We start from the raw sequence: 20,274 nt of genomic DNA, 5'->3' as shown, positions 1-20,274 counted from the left end.
AATCAAACTTGAAAGCAATTGTGTGTGTGTTTAAAGCATGAGCTCTTGTCCACCTTGTCATGCAACACACTGAGAAGGTTTCTGGGGAAAAGACTGGAGAAACCTTGACTCATAACCTGCCAGAACAAAGGGTCAAGCTTGCATCAAATATGTATTGAGGAAATCCTTAAGGAACAAAAATCAACTTGCCAAGTTTTATCTTAAGCACCAGGGAAATGCCTGCTTCCCAAAAAAGCTAGGGTTAATGTACATTTCCAGAAGGGATGGAGAAAAGATAGTAGTTATGATTGTGGGAAAAGGGAGTGGGAGCTACAGGATTTATAGTTGGGTATCAGAAACTTTAAAACAGATTGGAAATCAACAGAAACTCACTCTAATGAAATACACATTGGAGGCGATACATTTGGATCTTAAGTATACTGGGTCCTAGATATGTTCTATTTGGTTCAGCTAAGTAACATTAAGTATTCTGGGGACTGTGGCAGGTGTGAGGAATACAAAGAAACTAATGGCTCCTGCCTTTAAGACACTGAGTCTTGCACAGCAGTCTGTTGGTGGGAATAGGAGACAGAGTGCCAGGGTCGAGTCTTTTCTAAAAACCCAGAGTGATCTCATCTCAGAGGCAGGATAGAAGGTAATCCATGGGTTAGTAACAGCAGGCAGGCCAAAAGTTTCAGTTTACTTAACACTAGGCTTGATTATCAGTAATATTCTCCTTTTATTCAAAGGTAGCACAATATATACACTTTCTGCACTTTCCTTTTTAAATTTAATCTATCATTAAGTTTATATTAAACAGAAAATATTTGCCTATGAGTACTTATCAATATTCCTTATACTTCCTCCTAGGTCATTAATCTGTCCCTTGACTTGTTTATTTTTTTTGAGGGGGTGGTACAGATTTTTTTTTTTTTTTGGAGACTGAGTGTCACTCTGTCACCAGGCTGGAGTACAGTGGTGTGATCTTGGCTCACTGCAACCTCTGCCTCCCGGATGGAAGCGATTCTCCTGTCTCAGCCTCCTGAGTAGCTGGGACTATAGGCGCACACCACCACACCCAGCTAAGTATTTTTTGTGTTTTTAGTAGAGACGGGGTTTCACCATGTTGGCCAGGATGGTCTCAATCTCTTGACCTCGTGATCCGGCCTGCCTTGGCCTCCCAAAGTGCTGTGATTACAGGCGTGAGCCACTGTGCCTGGCCTGTTTTTGATTTTTACATAGTTGACTTGATCAATTTTTTTCACTGACTTCTGGTTTGAGTCAGAATCAATAATAGTATGGCTTCTTCAGTGATACTGTGTTTTTTGAGACGGAGTCTCGCTCTGTAGCCAGCCGAGGCTGGAGTGCAGTGGCGCGATCTCAGTTCACTGCAACATTTGCCTCCCAGGTCCCGGTTCAATTCTCCTGCCTCAGCCTCCTAAGTAGCTGGGGTTACAGGCACACGCCATCATGCTCAGCTAATTTTTGTATTTTTAGTAGAAACAGGGTTTCACCACGTTGGCCAGGCTGGTCTTTAACTCCTGACCTCGTGATCTGCCTGCCTCAGCCTCCCAAAATGCTGGGATTATAGGCATAAGCCACCGTGCCTGGCCGATCTTGTGTTTTTGTCTGGTCAAAGGATATCTCTGTGGATAAAACTGGAGTCTGTACTTTTGTTGTCATTAACTCTCTCTGGCCTGGAGATGCAGAAAGCCAGAGGCAGGAAAAGCGTACCATCCAGCTGCGAGTCTATCTTGCATAAGCAACTCTATGGGCTAGTCAGCAAAGGACTGCTGTAAGCATAGTTGTGTCTCGGTTTGCCTAAGTATGGTGACTTTTTTTCTGAGGTCGGGGCAAATTAGAAGGAATTAAGAGAGTATAAATACCCAGAACCCATGTTAAGACCTCAACAGGTAGATCCTTTCTTGGGTCTCTAACCACAAGTACTTACAAAATCTGGTCTCTTCACATACTTCAGCATGAGAATTTAGTTAACCTCTGCTACACTATGTGTAATTCATAAAGCTCCACTATTACAGTCAGTCTGGGCATAGGGGTTGTCCCAAGCTTCCCTATACTGAAAACTTGGAATGTCCTTGAGAAGAATGAGAAAGCAATGACTGAATGGCTGGGGTGGCTGCTCAGTGTTGGTTGGGAATGTTTGTACCTTGCATTTACTCTATCTCCTGAGCTGCTGAGCTGTACAGGCATGCCTTCTGATTGAGAAGATGTGTAATACGTAGACAGGAAGGAGGACAAAGACAAATGTGTTGGGATTGAGCTATTAGTTTGTTCTGAAAGTGAGATAAGACCCAGTATATTGAACAGTAACCAACACAAATACAGGTAATAGCAGTCAAAAGAAATTCTTAAAGAACCAAAATTTCATGAGTTAGGTCTAGAATTTTGCCAGTTCACTGTTCCATGGCTTCCTTATGGTGTAGACACCTTAGGTCCTGCCTACTGACTGTAGCTGCTTTAACAGGAAAGAAGAGGACAAATACCCCAAAAATCTTCCATGAATTTTATTGTACATGTTGTGTCAGGTTTTCACTCCTAAAGGAAACAGCAGGGGAAAAAACATAGTCAGACATGTCTGAGAAGCAGCATGGTACAGTAGAAATAAAACATGAGCTTCCAGGTGGAACACCAAATGGGGGAAAAGTTATACTTTTTTTTCTCTTTTTTTTAGACAGAGTCTCACTCTGTCACCCAGGCTGGAGTGCAGTGGTACAATCTTGGGCCACTGCAACCTCTGCCTCCCCGGTTCAAACAATTCTCCTGCCTCAATTTCCCAAGTAGCTGGTATTACAGGCACCTGCCATCATGCCTGGCTAATTTTTGTATTTTTAGTAGAGATGGGGTTTCACTGTGTTGGCTAGGCTGGTCTTGAACTCCTGACCTCAGGTGATCCACCCACCTTGGCCTCTCCAAGTGCTGGGATTACAGGCATGAGGCACCACACCCGGCTGATTTTGCTATTTTTGACCTGCATATTACTTATCTTAAATCTACATTTTCTCATTTGTAAAATCAGGGGTAACACCTACTTTGCAGAGATTAAATGAGAAACCTACGTGAAAGCATTTAATAGTTGATGAATAAATGCATAAGTGGAGTCAATTGTGTAGTAACATCCAGTATTTTAATGTTTATGCTTGATAAGTCATTTAAGTTGAAGACTCTTTATGTATTAATTTCAGCAAGTAACATAACCACACAGAATAAAGACAATGAAAGTATAATTATTGTACACAATTATAATTTTATAAAAAATTTCAACATATACAGAAGTATAAAGAACATGTATCCATCATGCAGCTTCTACAATTATCATCCCAACTCCTCTTGTTTCTTTGATATTGCCAACAATTTACACCCTGCCCCGATTCCAGATTATTTGGAAACAAATCCCAGATATTAATATAATTCCCTCTTAAATATTTCAGTATGCTTAAGAGATTCTTGTTTAAAAACAATTTTTTTGAGGGGCACAGGGTCTTACTTTGTCACCCAGGTTGGAGTGCAATGGTGCGATCTTGGCTCACTGCAACCTCTGCCTTCCAGGCTCAAGCAATTCTCCTGGTTCAGCCTCCCAAGTAGCTAGGACTACAGGCACACACCACCGCTCCCTGCTTGTGTACTCTTAGTAGAGACGGGGTTTCGCCATGTTAGCCAGGCTGGACTCGAACTTCTGAGCTCAGGTGATCCGCCCACCTCAGCCTCACAAAGGGCTGGGATTACAGGCATAAGCCAGGGTGCCAAGCCTTGTTTTAAAATTTAATCATTATGCTCAGAACGGAAAGGCTATAAACGGCGTTCATTCAAATAAAAAAAAACTTTAAAAATAGAATTTCTTTCTTTCTCCTTTTTGAGACGGAGTCTTGTTCTGTTGACCAAGCTGGAGTGCAGTGGCGCAATCTCAGCTTACTGCAGCCTCCACCTCCTGGGTTCAAGTGATCCTCCTGCCTTAGCCTCCCAAGTACCTGGGATTACCAGCGTGCACCACCACGCCTGGCTATTTTTTTGTATTTTTAGTAGAGATGAGGTTTCGCCATGTTGGTCAGGCTGGTCTTGAACTCCTGGCCTCAAGAGATCCATCTGCCTCGGCCTCCCAAAGTGCTGGGATTACAGGTATGAGCCACTGTATCCAGCCAAAAAATAAAATTTGATCATAACATCATTCTAATAATCAAACATCATAGCCAAACAAAATTAATGATTCCTTGGTATCATTACATATTCAGTTAATCCCATGTTTAATACCACTTACGGACCATTATTACTTTTGTTATATTATCACAGCCAGTTCCAAAACTTACAGCCCATTAAGTGTATGAGTTTACACCTGCATTTATGTATCTCTGATTTCTTTTTTTTTTTTAGACAGAGTCTGACTCTGTCGCCCCAGGTTGGAGTGCAGTGGTGTGATCTTGGCTCACTGCAACCTCCACCTCCTGTGTTCAAGCAATTCTCTTGTGCCTCAGCCTCTTCAGTAGCTGGGATTATAGGCACACACCATCACGTCCAGTTAATTTTTTGTATCTTTAGTAGAGATAGGCTTTTGCCACATTGCCCAGGCTGGTCTTGAACTTATCTTGAATCTAAATTTTCTCATTTGTAAAATCAGGGGTAACACCTACCTTGCTTCAAGTGATCCACCTGCCTTGGCCTCCCAAAGTGCTGGGATTACAGATATGAGCCACTGTCCCCAGCCTCTGATTTCTTCTTTTTTTTTTTTTGAGGCAGAGTCTTGCTCTGTCACCCAGGCTGGAGTGCAGTGACACGATCTTGGTTCACTGCAACCTCCACCTCCAGGGTTCAAGTGATTCTCCTGCCTCAGCGCCCAGGTAGCTAGGATTACAGGCATGCACCAGCACGCCCGGCTAATTTTTGTATTTTTAGTAGAGACGGGGTTTCGCCATGTTGGCCAGGCTGGTTTCTAACTCCCGACCTCAGGTGATCGTCTGCCTGGGCCTCCCAAACTGCTGGGATTACAGGTGTGAGCCACCTCGCCCTGCAAGCAGCCTCTGATTTCAACTCGAGACAGAAGAGGATCCCAAATTCCAAGCAACTCCCAAGACGCAAATTAAAATATGGAAACATTAAATTGAAGGATTTCCCAATAGTTACCTGCAACACCTAAAGGTCACTGTTTCCAAATGGTGCAAGAACTCACAAACAATATGTTGGTTGCTGTTAAACTCAAGGACAGGACACTATTAACAGACCTTTATGAGTCTGTAGGAAACTAGAGACACGTTGTCTTAGCTTGGGATGCCATAAAACTACCATGGGCTTAAATAATAGAAATTCATTTCTCATAGTTCTGGAGCATGGGAAGTCCAAGATCAAGGTGCCAGCCAATTTGTTTCCTGGTGGGGGCTCCCTTTCTGGCTTGCAGGTGGCCACCTTCTCACTGTATTCTTATATGGCTTTCCTCTGTGCTCTTGAGTAGGAAGATTTCTTTTCTTTTCTTTTCTTTTTTTTTTGAGACGGAGTCTTGCTCTGTCGCCCAGGCTGGAGCACAGTGGTGCGATCTCGGCTCTCTGCAAGCTCTGCCTCCCAGGTTCACGCCATTCTCCTGCCTCAGCCTCCTGAGTAGTTGGGACCACAGGCGCCCACCACCACACCTGGCTAATTTTTTGTATTTTTAGTAGAGACAGGGTTTCACTGTGTTAGCCAGGATGGTCTTGGATCTCCTGACCTCATGATCTGCCTGTCTGGGCCTCCCAAAGTGCTGGGATTACAGACGTGAGCCACTGCCCCGGCTTCTCTCTTAAGGCCACTGATCCCATTATGAGGGCCCTACTCTCATGACCTATCTAACCCATATTACCTCTGAAGGTTCCATCTCCAGATACATCACATTGGAGGGTGGGACTCCAAAATATTTTATTTATTTGTTTGAGATGGAGTCTCACATTGTTGCCTAGGCTGGAGTGCGTTGACGTGATCTCAGCTCACCACAACCTCCACCTCCTGGGTTCAAAGCGATTTTCCTGCCTCAGCCTCCCCAGTAGCTGGGACTACAGGTGTGTGCCACCATGCCTAGCTAATTTTTGTATTTTTAGTAGAGACAAGGTTTCACTATGTTGGCCAGGCTGGTCTCGTGATCCACCCTCTTCAGCCTCCCAAAGTGCTGGGATTACAGGTGTGAGCCACTGTGCCTGGCCTCCAAATTTTTTTTTTTTTGGAGACTGTTACCCTCTTGTTGCCCAGGCTGGAGTGCAATGTCACGATCTCGGCTCAGTGCAACCTCCACCCACTGGGTTCAAGAGATTCTCTTGCCTCAGCCTCCCAAGTAGCTGGGATTACAAGTGTGCACCAACATGTCTGGGTGATTTTTGCATTTTTAGTAGAGACAGAGTTGTGCCACGTTGGCCAGGCTGGTCTCAAAACTCCTGACCTTAGGTGATTCACCCACCTCAGCCTCCTAGTGCTGGGATTACAGGCATTAGCCACTGCGCTTGGCTAATTTTTTTTCTCTTTTTCTTGAGACAAGGTCTTGCTCTGTCACCCAGACTGGCGTAATCATGGCTCATTGCAATCTCAAACTTCTGGGCTCAAGCAAGCCTCCTGAGTAGCTGGGACTACAGGTGTGTGCCACCATGCCTGGCTAATTAAAATTTTTTTTTTTTTTTGTAGAGATGGGGTCTCACTAGTCCAGGCTGGTCCCGAACTCTCATACTCAAGCAATCCTCCCACCTAGGCCTCCCGAAGTGTTAGGTTTACAGGTGTTGAGTTACCATGTCTGGCTTCCAAAATATGAAGTTTTGGAGGACATAAACATTTAGTCTATAACATATGTTAAGTTGGCACACTACAAAGTGAGCAAAAGTATAGACATCCAAATAGCTGGGAAAAGGTGAGAGCATTAAGGACATGCAAACATGTGAATGTTTCTAGCCATTTGCCAGATTTACTTATGACCTTAACAATGAAGCTAGAGCTGAACCAAGCTACTGTTTTCTGACTAAAGAGATGTCTTTGTAAGCAGCAATGTGAGGTAACCCATAACGAGGAAAACTTAGTCGTAAAGGAGAAAAGCAAGAGAAATAGAGAATTAGCAGGATCTTTTTATTTTTAATAATGAATTCGTGAAACATGAAAAATGAATGAATTTGTGAAAATGGCAAAACATATTTTTACATTTCGGATATATACAGTGACAAGTTCTTTTGATACCATGCCCTAGACTGTATATTACCCCATATATTCAGCAGTTATCTCAACAGGTATCATGATATTTTCAAAACCAAAAACTGCAATTTTTTTTTTTTTTTTTGAGATGGAATCTTGCTCTGTTGTCCAAGCTGGAGTGCGATGGCACGATCTCGGCTCACTACAAACTCCGCCTCCCGGGTTCAAGCAATTCCCCTGCCTCAGCATCCCGAGTAGCTGGGATTACAGGCACCTGCTACCATGCCCGGCTAATTTTTGTATTTTTAGTAGAGACAGGGTTTCACCATGTTGGCCAGGGTGGTCTTGAACTCTTGACCTCAGGTGATCTGCCTGCCTTGGTTTCCCAAAGTGCTGGGATCCAAAATAGTTTTAATTAACTTTAACTGAGGAATAGGTATCACCTAGTTGGTTTTTTTTTTTTTTTTTTTTTTTTTTTTTTTTGCAAGGAAAAAAGCGATACCAAAATACCTTAACACTTATAAGGAGTGAAAAGTCCAAAACCATTTAGAAATTACTGATTTTTTTAAAAAGCCTTAAGTGGCTGAGTGTGGTGGCTCATGCCTGTAATCCCAGCCCTTTGGGAGGCTGAGGTGGGCAGATCACTAGAGGTCAGGTGTTTCAGACCAGCCTGTCCAACATGGCAAAACCCCACCTCTACTAAAAAAGACAAAAATTAGCCCGGTGTGGTGGAGCACAGCTGTAGTCCCAGCTACTCAGGAGGCGCACGCCAACATGCCCGGTGGAAGGATGGCTTGAGCCTAGGAATTTGATGCTGCAGCAAGCTGTGATTCTGCCCCTGTACTCCAGCTGGGGTACAGAGTGAGAGACACTATCTCTAAATAAATAACCTTGTGTTTTTCCCAAAGATATTTCTTATGACTTTCAAAAGAGATACACAGAGTGCTGGGTGCAGTGGCTTATGCCTATAATCCTAGCACTTTGGGAGGCTGAGGCAGGCAGATCACTTGAAATCTGGAGTTTGAGGCCAGCCTGGCCAACTTGGTGAAATCCTGTCTCTACTAAAAATACAAAAATTAGCCAAGTGTGGTGGGGGGCGCCTGTAATCCCAGCTACTTGGGAGGCTGAGGCTGGAGAATATCTTGAACCCGGGAGGCGGAGGCTGCAGTGAGTAGAGATCGCGCCACTATACTCCAGCCTGGGCAACAGAGCGAGACTCTGACTCAAAAAAGAGGTATATGTAGTCACTTAAATTTGTGTAGATCAGGCACTATTAACACAGTTTTCCAGATAGTACTGATTACTTAAACATGTCAAATAATAATTACTAGTATTCGAGTCCTTACTTTTCTTTTTTTTTTAAAACGCAGTCTCGCTGTGTCGCCCAGGCTGGAGTGCAGTGGCCGGATCTTAGCTCACTGCAAGCTCCGCCTCCTGGGTTCACGCCATTCCCCTGCCTCAGCCTCCCGAGTAGCTCGGACTACAGGCGCCTGCCACCTCACCCGGCTAGTTTTTTGTATTTTTTATTAGAGACGGGGTTTCACCGTGTTAGCCAGGATGGTCTCGATCTGCTGACCTCGTGATCCACCCGTCTCGGCCTCCCAAAGTGCTGGGATTACAGGCTTGAGCCACCGCGCCCGGCCGAGTCCTTACTTTTCTAAGCACTTTATATTTACTTGATCCTCTCAAATACAAGGTAGATTCTATCATATTCCCCGTTTTATAGAGGGGAACTGAAGCATAGAGATTATGCAACTTCTAAGCAGTTGGGTGTCAAAGATTAAGATGCTCTAGAAACCCATGATTTGTAAAATGAATAAAAAGTTTGGCAAGTCAGAGACCCACTCCTTTCCTCCTCCTGTTACTTTTACTCCAAGTAACTCATATAATTATTCCTAAAAATCTTTCTTCACACCCTGATAAAAATCCCCAGTTTAGGTGGAATTCATAGCCCAATATCCGTTTCTCCCTCCCTGTACCAACTCAGCACTGAAGCAAGATTAATTAAAAATCTTTTGTTTTCCTCGAGTCTTAACTCTGTAGCCCAGGCTGGTGCAGTGGTGTGATCCTGGCTCACTGCAGTCTCAACCTCCTGGCCTCAAGCAATCCTCCCACCTCAGGATGAATAGCCGTCACTACAGGCAGCACCACCATGGCCGACTAATTTTTCGGCATGGTGTAGAGATGGGATTTTGCTCTATTGCCCAGGTTGGTCAAAAATCATTTTCGGTTCTCTATTAGGGAACTTTTTAACGAAATTAGTGATTTCTTCCTCCTTACCATGTTAATTTTCTGCAACTCAAAGGCTGAAGGATCCTTTTAGATTCTGCTAAGCTTGCACATTTGCCCAAAAAAAGTGTGGGTGGAGCTATTTATAGTCATTCCTGGTTCCTCTCCAGGTTTGCTGGTCATTTGACAACCTAAGCAACCATGTTTTTACTAGTTGTGGGTGTGTAGCTGCAGGAGCAGCAGCCAAAAAATTCTATATCCTGAACAAATTCTGTCAACTGAACCCCATTTTTCTCATTGTAACCAAATGATATTGTTACAGTTCCTGAAAAGATTAATTAAGACTTGAAATAACCTTCAAAAGCTGGTAGGTAAAAATCCAAAAACTTGGTAGCACTCTAATCCATCAGCAATGCTGGGGTGAAAACATTTGGTACATAGAGGGCAAAATAAAAATACATACATGTCTTTTTGCAGAGCAATTCCACCTCTGGAAACGGAGATGAGACATATTTAAATATACAAGGAAAGATGTACATCCAAGGATAATCATTCAAGCACTAGTTTGAGTACAAAAGAAACTCAATGTCCCTAAACTGGGTCATAACTAAGTAATATGCAGTGGTTAAGAAAAAAACGTCGCTTTTTGCACTGAGATGGAAAATCCATCTCAAGTCCAATGTGCAGAAGGGTTTGTGTGGTATTTTCTCTTATATAAAAATGGGGAAGGGAGGAATAAGAACATTCATTCTTACATAGATATGCATGAATATTTTCTTATATAAAAATGGGGAAGGGAGGAATAAGAACATTCATTCTTACATAGATATGCATGAAAAAATGTGTATGTGGAAAAATATACAAAAGGCCGTGCACGATGGCTCATGCCTGTAATCTCAGCACTTTGGGAGGCTGAGGCGGGCTGATCACCTGAGGTCAGGAGTTCAAGACCAGCCTGGCCAACATGGTGAAACCCCGTCTCTACTAAAAATATAAAAATTAGCCGGGCGTGGTAGTGTGCACCTGTAGTCCTAGCTACTTGGGAGGTTGAGGCAGGAGAATCGCTTGAACTCGGGAGGCAGAAGTTGCAGTGAGCCTGGGCAACAGAGTGAGACTATGTCTCAAAAAAAAAAAAAAAAAAAAAAAAGAATATACAAGAAACAAAAAATAGAGGTTACTTCAGTAGTGGTAACTGGATGGGTGGGAGTGATGATTAAAAAAAAATTTTTTGAACCAGTGAATGGCTTATCTATTCAAGCAATTTAAAAAAATTGGCTAGAAGTTCTAACCAACCAACCAACAATTATTAAATGCCTGCTTGTCTTAAAATAGTCTACAGGCTAGGTAGCCCAAATGCATGCAACCTTAACTCTGAGATACAAAATATAAGGTTGAATGAAGGGGCTATGCCTAACCAATTTCTGGAAATCAAAGTTGTTGGTGCCTCTGGGGAATTCTGATATCAGTGACTTGGCCAAATAATTTCACTTGCTTATTGGTGGTCTTCTCTAGAACTCAGAAGAGGGAGACAAATAGAGATAGGGTGAGATGCTCATCCAACCAAGTGAAAAATTTTCAGCAGTGTGTCTGCCAAAAATCCACACATTATTCATCTGTAAACCTAAAAACAGGTAGGAAGGAACCAGTAATTGTTTTATGGTACAGAATTGTTTAAAAATTTTCTTTAATGTTAAAATTTTCTTTAATAATGCTATGTGTATAGTAAATGAGTTTAATAAATCTGGTAGGAAAAAGTCTTCCTCATTGATTACTGTAGTTTATACATTTTAAGGAGATACTGATGCTTTTCAAAAGGCATGTGTTCATCACCAGTAGAAGTTATCTTTCATCTTTCATTCCAAGTATTAATGACCTTTGATTGGCAAAACCATCTTGATCTTTTCTCTTAGAATGTCAGGGGACTAAAACTGCACTGTAAACAGTGAACAAAATTATATAACATCGCAGCATTTCCCCATGTGCAGGATCCATACCACTGGTGATAATCAAGATGGTTCTAGGCAGTACATGAACAAAGCAGTAAACAGCACTGAATTACACAACAAGGTTATTCCTGTTTACAGGCCAGGTGTGGTGGCTAATGTCTATAATCCCAACACTTTGGGAGGTCAAGATGGGTGTCTCACTTGAGCTCAGGAGTTCCAGACCAGCCTTGGCAACATGGCAAAACCCCGTCTCTACCAAAAATACATAGAATTAGTCATGCATGGTGGCTGCGCTTGTAGTCCCAGCTGCTAAGGAGGCTGAGGTGGGAGAATCACATGAGCACGGGAAATCGAGGCTGCAGTGAGCTGACTGTATGCCACTGTATGCCAGCCTGGGCAACAGAGTAAGACCCTGTCTCAGGTTAAAAAAAAAAAAAAAAAAAAAAAAAAAAAAAGCTGTTCTTTCAAGCCTTGAGATTCGAAATGCTTGGTTGGCAAGAGTATTTAGCTAGAATTTAATAGCTGGTTTGTTTTCATTATACTGATTTTCACATTTACTATCTTGACTTTTTTTCCCCCTTATTGACAGGCGTTTACAACACAAATGTATGTCTGGATTACCCACATTCACAGAACTGTTAAAGACAGGAGTGCAGGTGCTGCTATGTTATAGGAACCCCTTGGTTAAAAAAACACAAAAATCCAATGGTCTTTTTCCGGGGCTTATCTTTCCTCGATCTAAATTCTCCCCATGGTCTTCTATAACACACACTTAGCCTCTCCAGGAATGGTGTAGTACATAGAATAAACTGGAGTCAAGCTGGTTTTGAATGCTTGTTCTTTTTACTGCTGTGTGAGTCTACAAAGTCAGTCTACCAAATATCAAATGAGGCTGAAATTGGCTACCCTGGAAATGGAGAGGAATAAATGAGATAGTAAATGTAGAGCAGCTGGCATACAGTTTAACAGACGCTCAATAAATGCTGATTTCCTTTCCTCCTTCGCTTCTCCTTCTCTGTCCTTCAGTACCTTTCTCAGTATTCTCTCCCACTGGTTTCCCTTCACTGTCATGGCTTTATTATTATCTTTCTAGGAATGGATAATTTCTAATTTTCTATCACCAACTCCGACGTTTTTTCAGAGTACCAAATCTTAGCTTTTGTGTCTGTTTAATAATTCTACCTTGATACTCTGGCATCATCTTAAACTCAATCCACATAAAATATAATTTCTCTTTCTACAAAAAACATGAAGGCAGTGGGGGTAAGGTGAGAGTCACAGGAGTTGGAGTGAGGAGCCACAAGCTCAAATCTTTTTTTTTTTGGTCCCCATCATGGCAATTTTTTTTTTTTTACAAGTTCACTGGTTTTTAGTCTATGCTCTACCTAATCACCTGAACATGTCTCCTAGCTTAATTTCACGTTTTTCGTCTGTGATGGAGTGATAAAATGACCATTTTCTGTTTATAACTTTTTGCAAGCTTAAAAAATGCCACATAAAATTGCTACTGACATCTGATTCAACATGATGGGATGAGGGAAGGTGTTAAGGATGATTGAGATTTTGAGCCTGAGTTCTGCAGTGTCTTTTGCCTCTGTCTCGCCTTTCCTTCACCATTGTCATTCCCCAGAATTCAGGCCTACCTTATCTTTCACATTTGTGCTGCATTTACAGAAAAATTGGCTCAGTCAGGGAAATAATAGTTGGTAGTGTATATCCAGCATTGCTCAGGAGTTTTAAAAATAACTAACCATGAAATATATAATAGACGTACTGAAAGTACATTTTTCTCCAAAAAACCTACTTCTCAATAAATCATAGAACGAACACTCATGTAATACCAGTTTCTTAGAATGTTAGGCTTATTTGGCTTATGGTTTTGCAGGCTGTACAAGAAGCATGACAGCAGTATCTGCTCCCAGTGAGGGCTTCAGGCTGCTTCCACTCATGGTGGAAGGCAGATGGGAGATGACATAGGCAGAAATCACATAGCGAGAGAAAGGAGAGAGGAGGTGCCAGTCTCTTAATGAACTCACTCCTTCCAGAATACCAAGCCATTTATGAGAAACCCACTCCCACAACCCTTCCCACCAGGCCTCACCTCCAACACTGGGGATCAAATTTTAACATGGGACTTGGTAGGGTCAGGCAAACCAAATTCAAACCATAGCACCCTACTTAGGAACAGAACATCAACAGCACTCCAGAAGCACCTATTACCTCTCAAGCACTACGCCCTGCAAAGCCAGCTATTTCTTTTCTTTATACTTTTACTACCTAAACATATATCCCTAAATCTAGATTGGTTTGCCTGTTTGTTGAACTTCCCATTTCCCAAAGTGGTCATACCAATACACATTTCCAGCAGCCGTGTAGTTTTAGTTACTCCAACTCTTAACACACATTTGGCATTTTCTGGGTTTTTCATTTTAGCTATTCTGTTGGATGTGAGATTAAAATCTCATTTAGGTTTTAATTTGCATTTTTCTAATGATTAAATTAGTTGAGTACCTTTTACATGTTTTTTGGTCATCTACATGCCTCTTTTTAAATTTTTTTTTTTTTTTTTTTTTTTTGAGACGGAGTCTCGCTCTGTCGCCCAGGCTGGAGTGCAGTGGCGCAATCTCGGCTCACTGCAAGCTCCGCCTCCCGGGTTTACGCCATTCTCCTGCCTCAGCCTCCCGAGTAGCTGGGACTACAGGCGCCCGCCACCTCGCCCGGCTAGTTTTTGTATTTTTTTTAGTAGAGACGGGGTTTCACCGTGTTAGCCAGGATGGTCTCGATCTCCTGACCTCGTGATCCACCCGTCTCGGCCTCCCAAAGTGCTGGGATTACAGGCTTGAGCCACCGCGCCCGGCCTTTAAATTTTTTTTTAAGGAACTAATATTTAGATACCCTCTTTTGTGAGGTGACTGTTTAAGTTTCTACCCTTTTTTTTTTTTTGATATGGAGTCTTGCTCTGTCACCCAGGCTGGAGTGCAGTGGTGTGATCTTGGCTCACTGCAACCTCTGCCTCCTGGGTTCAAACAATTCTCCTGTCTCAGCCTCCCGAGTAGTTGGGATTACAGGCACGTGCCACCATGTCCGGCTAATTTTTATATTTTTATTAGAGATAGGGTTTTGTCATGTTGGCCAGGCTGGTCTCAAACTCCTGACCTCAGGTGATCTGCCTGCCTGGGCCTCCCAAAGTGCTTGGATTATAGGTGTGAGCCACTGCGCCTGGCCTCTACCCATTTTTTATTGGCTGTCTTATTTTTTATTGATTTATAGCAGTCTACAAATTCAAGATAGGAGCAAAGAGACATATTTCTATTGTAGAAATGAATGCATTTGGCTAGGTGTGGCAGATTACATCTGTAATCCCAGCACTTTGGGAGGCTGAGGTGGAAGGATCACTCGAGCTCACGAGTTTGAGAACAGCCTGGGTAACGTGGCAAAACCCAGTCTCTACAAAACATACAAAAATGAGCTGGGCATGGTGGTGTGCACCTGTAGTCCCAGCTACTCAGGAGGCTGAGGTGGGAGGATTGCTTGAGCCCAGGTTGAGACTGCAGTCAGCCGAGATCACTTCATGGCCTTCTAGCCTGCATGGGCGACAGGGTGAGACCTCATTCCCTCCACCCTACCCCCCCAAAAAAGAAATGAATTCATTTGTTTGATGCTGTTAGAACACCACTAACTACCTTTACTTTGGCCCCAAATTCACAAATGAACCCTCCAGAAGGTAATGCAGTTAACTTCATGCATTCTCTTTAAACAATGTACTAAGTCTTTATGCCAGGGAATTTGGTATTAACAGATACAGTACAGGCCTCTCATTTCAAAGTAGTATTCCTAATCAAGAAGGAAATGAGAGACCTGTATTGGAACCGTCTTTAACATCTTTGATGTTGGTGAATTTAGGTAAGTTATTCAACCTATTTTAGCCTCAGTTTCTTCATTGGAAAAATGGGGCAAACAAACTTATTTTACAGAGTTGTGAGGATTAAATGAGACAATATATAGAATAGGCTTTGCACAGTGGCTGGCATACAGGAAACGTTTAATATATGGTAGCTACTATAAACTCGGTTATTTCTATATAGCTTTCCATGTCTACATGGAGGGAGAAAATGAGCAATGTCCGTTGTAGTTCAGCTATTACAGTTTTCACTCCAAAGTAAAAAAGGCATTTAGATTTACGTAAGTCTTCTGGGAGTTTGGTTCTTGTGACTCCCTTCATCTGTGAGACCATAGGTACTTTTATGTAATATGATAAAAATTATTAGAAAAAGGAAAAAAACGGCCAGGTGCGGTGGCTCACACCTGTAATCCCAGTACTTTGGGAGGCCAAGGCAAGTAGATCACCTGAGGTCGGGAGTTGGAGACCAGCCTGACCAACACGGAGAAACCCCCGTCTCTGCTAAAAATACAAAATTAGCAGGGTGTGGTGGCACATGCTTGTAATCCCAGCTACTTGGGAGAGTGAGGTAGGAGTACCAATTCAACTCAGGGGGGGTGGGGTGGGGGGTGGGCGGAGGTTGCTGTGAGCCGGGATCGCACCATCGCACTCTAGCCTGGGCAGTAAGAGTGAAACTCTGTCTCAAAAAAAAAGAAGGAAAAGAAAAAGGGAAAAAAAGGCCAGGAACGGTGGCTTATGCCTGTAATCCCAGCACTTTGGGAGGCTGAGGCGGGCGGATCACAAGGTCAGGAGATCAAGACCATCCTGGCCAACATGGTGAAACCCCGTCTCCACTGAAAATACAAAAATTAGCTGGGTGTGGTGGTGCATACTTGTAATCCCAGCTATTCGGGAGGCTGAGGCAGAATTGCTTGAACCTGGGAGGCGGAGGTTGCAGTGAGCTGAGATTGCACCACTGCACTCCAGACTGGCGACAGAGCAAGACTTCATCTCAAACACAAAAAACAAACAAACAAACAAAAAGGGAATAAAGATATATGCAAAGTACAGTCCCTCAAATTTTTATTAGACCCACAGAAATAAAATTAGTCTGTTAAATTGCTATAAGTTTCTACATTTACTTTCTGTAAGTGACTTGTCATGGATGTGTAACAAAGGGCTTACAGACTGGCACTGCTCTGTGGACCACACTCTTGGTGGAACTGCTCTAGAGTGCTGACAAAAATCAGACTTTGAATCCACAGGGCTGAAGTCAAAGCAACTGAAGGGTGTCCTGACTCATGGCTGGACACCTAGTGGCCTCTTTCTAGTCATAAGCACAATGTTGTGTCACTCCTTAGTTCAAAAACCATCTATTGTTCTGCCTGACTCAAGGGTAAAATCTCAGTCCTTTAATCTGACATCCAAGGCCTTCCAGAGATGGTTCTAAACTTTTAAAGTCTGACTTTCCACTATTCTCTATTTCCCTAGACTGCACTGTCCAATATGGTAACAACTTATCCCACTTGAAATGCAGGAAGTGAAATGAGGCTAATTTAGGAACCGAATTCATAATCCTAACTTTAATTTAAAATAAAATTTAAAAATATACACGATTCGATTACCGTACAACTTTTAAGTATGCTTGGAACAACTTGGATATGTGAATCTATTTTTTCAGCTGGAAATTTTACGAAATCAAGTACTGAGATAGGCTGTAAGTATAAAATACACACCAGATTTCAAATGCTTAGTTATGAGAAAAATGTAAAATATTTTTAATGTTTAGTGATTTTTTATATTGATCACATGTGAAATAATATTTGGATATACTGGGTTAAATAAAAGGTGTAATTAAAATTAATTCCACCTAGACAACATGTCCCAAACCTAGGCATCACTATTGATTCCTCCTTTTCTTCATTTAATTGGTGAGCAAGATAGGTCAGCTTTTTGGATCCATCCACTTTCCTCATCTCTACTGCTACTATCCTAGTCCGTGATACTCCGTTTCCTAAATCCTTCAATGGCTTCCAGTGCACGTCACCTTCTTATCGAGGCTGAAGACTTCACCTCCTATCATTCCTTCTTTTGGTCAGTAGACTTCAGCTACACTGACCTTGCTGTTCCCTAAACACAACAAACTTCTCACCTTAGGGCCTTTGCCCCGCTATTTTGGTTTCACACTCTGTTCTTAAGTCCTTTCTAATACCTTCTCAGTGAGGCCATCTCTGATCAACCAACCACCAAAAGTCTGCTCTCTTTTCCCCAGACTAACACTTCATCCAATCAGCCTTTAATTCTCTTCACAAACTTTTTTTTTTTTCCTTTTTGAGACGGAGTCTCGTTCCATCGCCCAGGCTGGAATGCAGTGGGGAGACCGCGCGGCTCACTGCAGCCTCCATGTCCTGGGTTCAAGCTATTCTCCTGCCTCAGCCTCCGGAGTACCTGGGATTACACGAGCGTGCCATTGTGCCCAGCTAATTTTTGTATTTTTAGTAGTGATGGGGTTTCGCCAGGTCGGCCAGGCTGCTCTCTCACTCCTGAGCTCAGGAGATCCACCCACTTCAGCCTCCCAAAGTGCTGGGATTACCGGCGTGAGCCACTGCACCCGGCCTTCTTCACAAACTTACGGGGTATTTTCTCATTTTAAAAACTTGTTTATACGCTGTTTCCCTCTAAAAACAGGAGTAGGAACCGTCTGTTTTGCTGCTGCTTTATTTCAGTGTAGGTGAACACCTACTCTGTACCCGGCACAGAGTAGGTATTCTTCCAACAGTGTTGAATGAGTATCTAATTGCTGACTACACGTATCTGTCTGGTTGGCTCACAGGCACTTCAAATTTTACATGGTCAAAACAGAGACTTCTTTCTTCCCTAACATATATTCTCTTATTTTGTTTCTAATCTCAGTGAAGATATTACTGTCCTCGTAGCTGCTCCAACTCATTTGGCAGTCACCTCTGACATCTATTTTCCTCAGTCATTTTCAGTTAACGAAATCTCCCAATAACCACTTCATCTTCTTCACAACTACTTGTCACCAACTCAGTCCAAGTCATTGTTGGCTCACAGTCTACTGTTTACTCCAAACTCTTTTCCTTGCCTCAAATTTTTGTGTAACAGTGATCTGTCTAAAATGAATTCAATCCTGATTCTTCTACTTAAAATCTTTCAATATCTTCCTGCTGGCTCTCAGAAGCTGACTTCTGCACATAGCATTCAAGGCCTTCACAAGCAGACCTCCAGCACTGTCTTCTTTACCCAAAAATCTCTCCAGTGTTTGCCTCCAAACATCGGTACTTACTGCTTCTTATCTAGGTCTTCCACAATACCCTTATTAAAGCCAATTGCTTCTCTAGTCCCATTCCATTTTATTCCTCCCTCTTGGTTTAGTAAGGGGTTCCTCCTTTATTTGATTCCACAGTATTAAGTAGTTTCACTCTCATCATACTGATGATGCCTACTTACTTGTCTACATTCTACCGCGTAAGATTAATGGGGGAAACGATTTTCTAACAATAATTAGCTGAATGTTCAAACAATGCTCATTCTGGGGGCAACGATTTTCTAACAATAATTAGCTGAATGTTCACTCAAACAATGCTCATTCAAGTAATGCTACAGAAAAACATCAGCATTTTGACAAATTTCTATTAACTGAAGCAATGAAAATATTAAATCAAAAGAAAACATAGACTATGGTTCCTATGCTTTTTTTCTGTTTTAGCCACAATGCTTTAATAAATTACGCAAAGACTACAAACCTTTATTACACCAATTGTTACAAAAGGCTAAGTGGAGAAAAATTACTTATCTGAGGCTGCACAAAATCAGTGGGCAATATGGATTTCATTTAAGGTTGTCAGTTCTCCTGGATTAAATTCTTGGCGCTGTCTCACATACTCCCAAGTCCTAGATGTAGGATGCTAGAAGTTGCAGTTACTAGGTTGGGAAAGCCATGCCCTGACTCCCCTGCGAAAAACATATCAATATGTTAAGTTCCTTAGCAAATCACATCTAGATTAAGTTCATAAGGCTTTTTTTTTTTTTAACCTTGTAAATCTCCAAACTTTTGCCACTTAATAAAATACAACAAGTTTTGACATCCCAGCCACGGAAAAACAGATCTCTACCTCTGAGGTGGCAGTAATCCAAGCAGTTACTAGGATCTACGAAATATGAGGCATCATTAGAATGCTCGGGAAAAAAATCTACAGAAATATGTACATCTTCGTCATGAATCTGACCGCTGAGTTTATGCAAAAGTGGAAAAGGAACCTCACTCGTTCCTTCCCTGGTACCTTCACAGCGTCTCCCGTCCCAGTCTGACTAGTTGAATCTAGGGACACTTAAAAGGTAAATCCTAGCCTCCTGGCTGTCCTTCCGTCTCCCAGGATTCTGCTAGGCCGCTCAGTTGGCAAGCTTAAAGTCCAAAGACTCCGCACTCTCCGTCTTTAAACGGTCATGTCACAGAGACACGAAGGTTAGCATAGAACACTAGTTTCCAAACTACTACCCACCGCAAAAACAGGCGGGAAGGCTCCGCGGCCACCCAGCCTCTCCGCCGCGCACATGGCCGGCCGCAGCTCCCACCCCCGCTGCCGCGCAGGCGCCGGGTGGGCCGGGACTTGCGGTCGCCGAGAGCGGATCATTCCGCCGCTTTCTTTGTGTGGCTGAAGCGCTAGAAATGGCATATTTTCATCCCTTTCGTTAAAAAATGAGACTCTCTTTCCCCTCTCTCCCGGTGGGAACAGAGTCAGGGAGTGGGTAGGAGCGGGATCTGCCGATGAGTGCAGAGGCGGAAAATCCTCGGGCGAGCAGCTGACGAGGGCCGGGTCCAGGAGGGATGCTGGGAGCTTGACTCACTCGCACACCATGTGTCCCTCCGCGCGCAGCACGGGGGACTTTTCGGTGGGGATTTTGGGCGCCGACCAGACGCGGCATTTTCGGAAAATAGCGCCCTGTGCTGCTGAAGCGCTTTGTGTGTAGCGGGGCCGCGTCAGCCCGGCCGGGTACGAGGCGCCTCGGGTCCCCGCACCACCTCCTGCTGCCTTCCCGTCGCCGCTCCCGAAGCTTTTCCAGGTCAGTGCGGGT

General features: G+C 43.0%; 1 protein-coding gene and 1 long non-coding RNA gene across 6 annotated transcripts in view; one reads left to right on the top strand and one right to left on the bottom strand.

Moving 5' to 3' along the window:
* Positions 1-3,861: 3,861 nt before the first annotated feature.
* On the bottom strand, positions 3,862-19,828 carry LOC140710464 (uncharacterized). The gene is made up of 2 exons (XR_012091491.1): positions 19,701-19,828; positions 3,862-19,152 (listed from the first exon to the last, which is right to left on the bottom strand). It is a non-coding gene; the product is annotated as an uncharacterized lncRNA (long non-coding RNA).
* Positions 19,792-20,274, top strand: part of GABPB1 (GA binding protein transcription factor subunit beta 1) — a 71,180-nt gene continuing 70,697 nt past the window's right edge. For 4 of the 5 annotated variants that reach the window (XM_008016636.3, XM_008016631.3, XM_038009975.2 and 1 more), the window contains exon 1: positions 19,861-20,262. The gene's annotated coding sequence lies outside the window, so the exon portion shown is untranslated. Of the gene's footprint in view, positions 20,263-20,274 lie in introns of all 5 variants that reach the window. The other variant, XM_038009976.2, reaches the window with a different exon arrangement.

Source organism: Chlorocebus sabaeus, chromosome 26 (genome assembly GCF_047675955.1).
Source record: "Chlorocebus sabaeus isolate Y175 chromosome 26, mChlSab1.0.hap1, whole genome shotgun sequence".
In the NCBI taxonomy this organism is placed as follows: Eukaryota; Metazoa; Chordata; class Mammalia; order Primates; family Cercopithecidae; genus Chlorocebus; species Chlorocebus sabaeus.
This window is presented reverse-complemented; position numbering and strand designations above follow the sequence as displayed.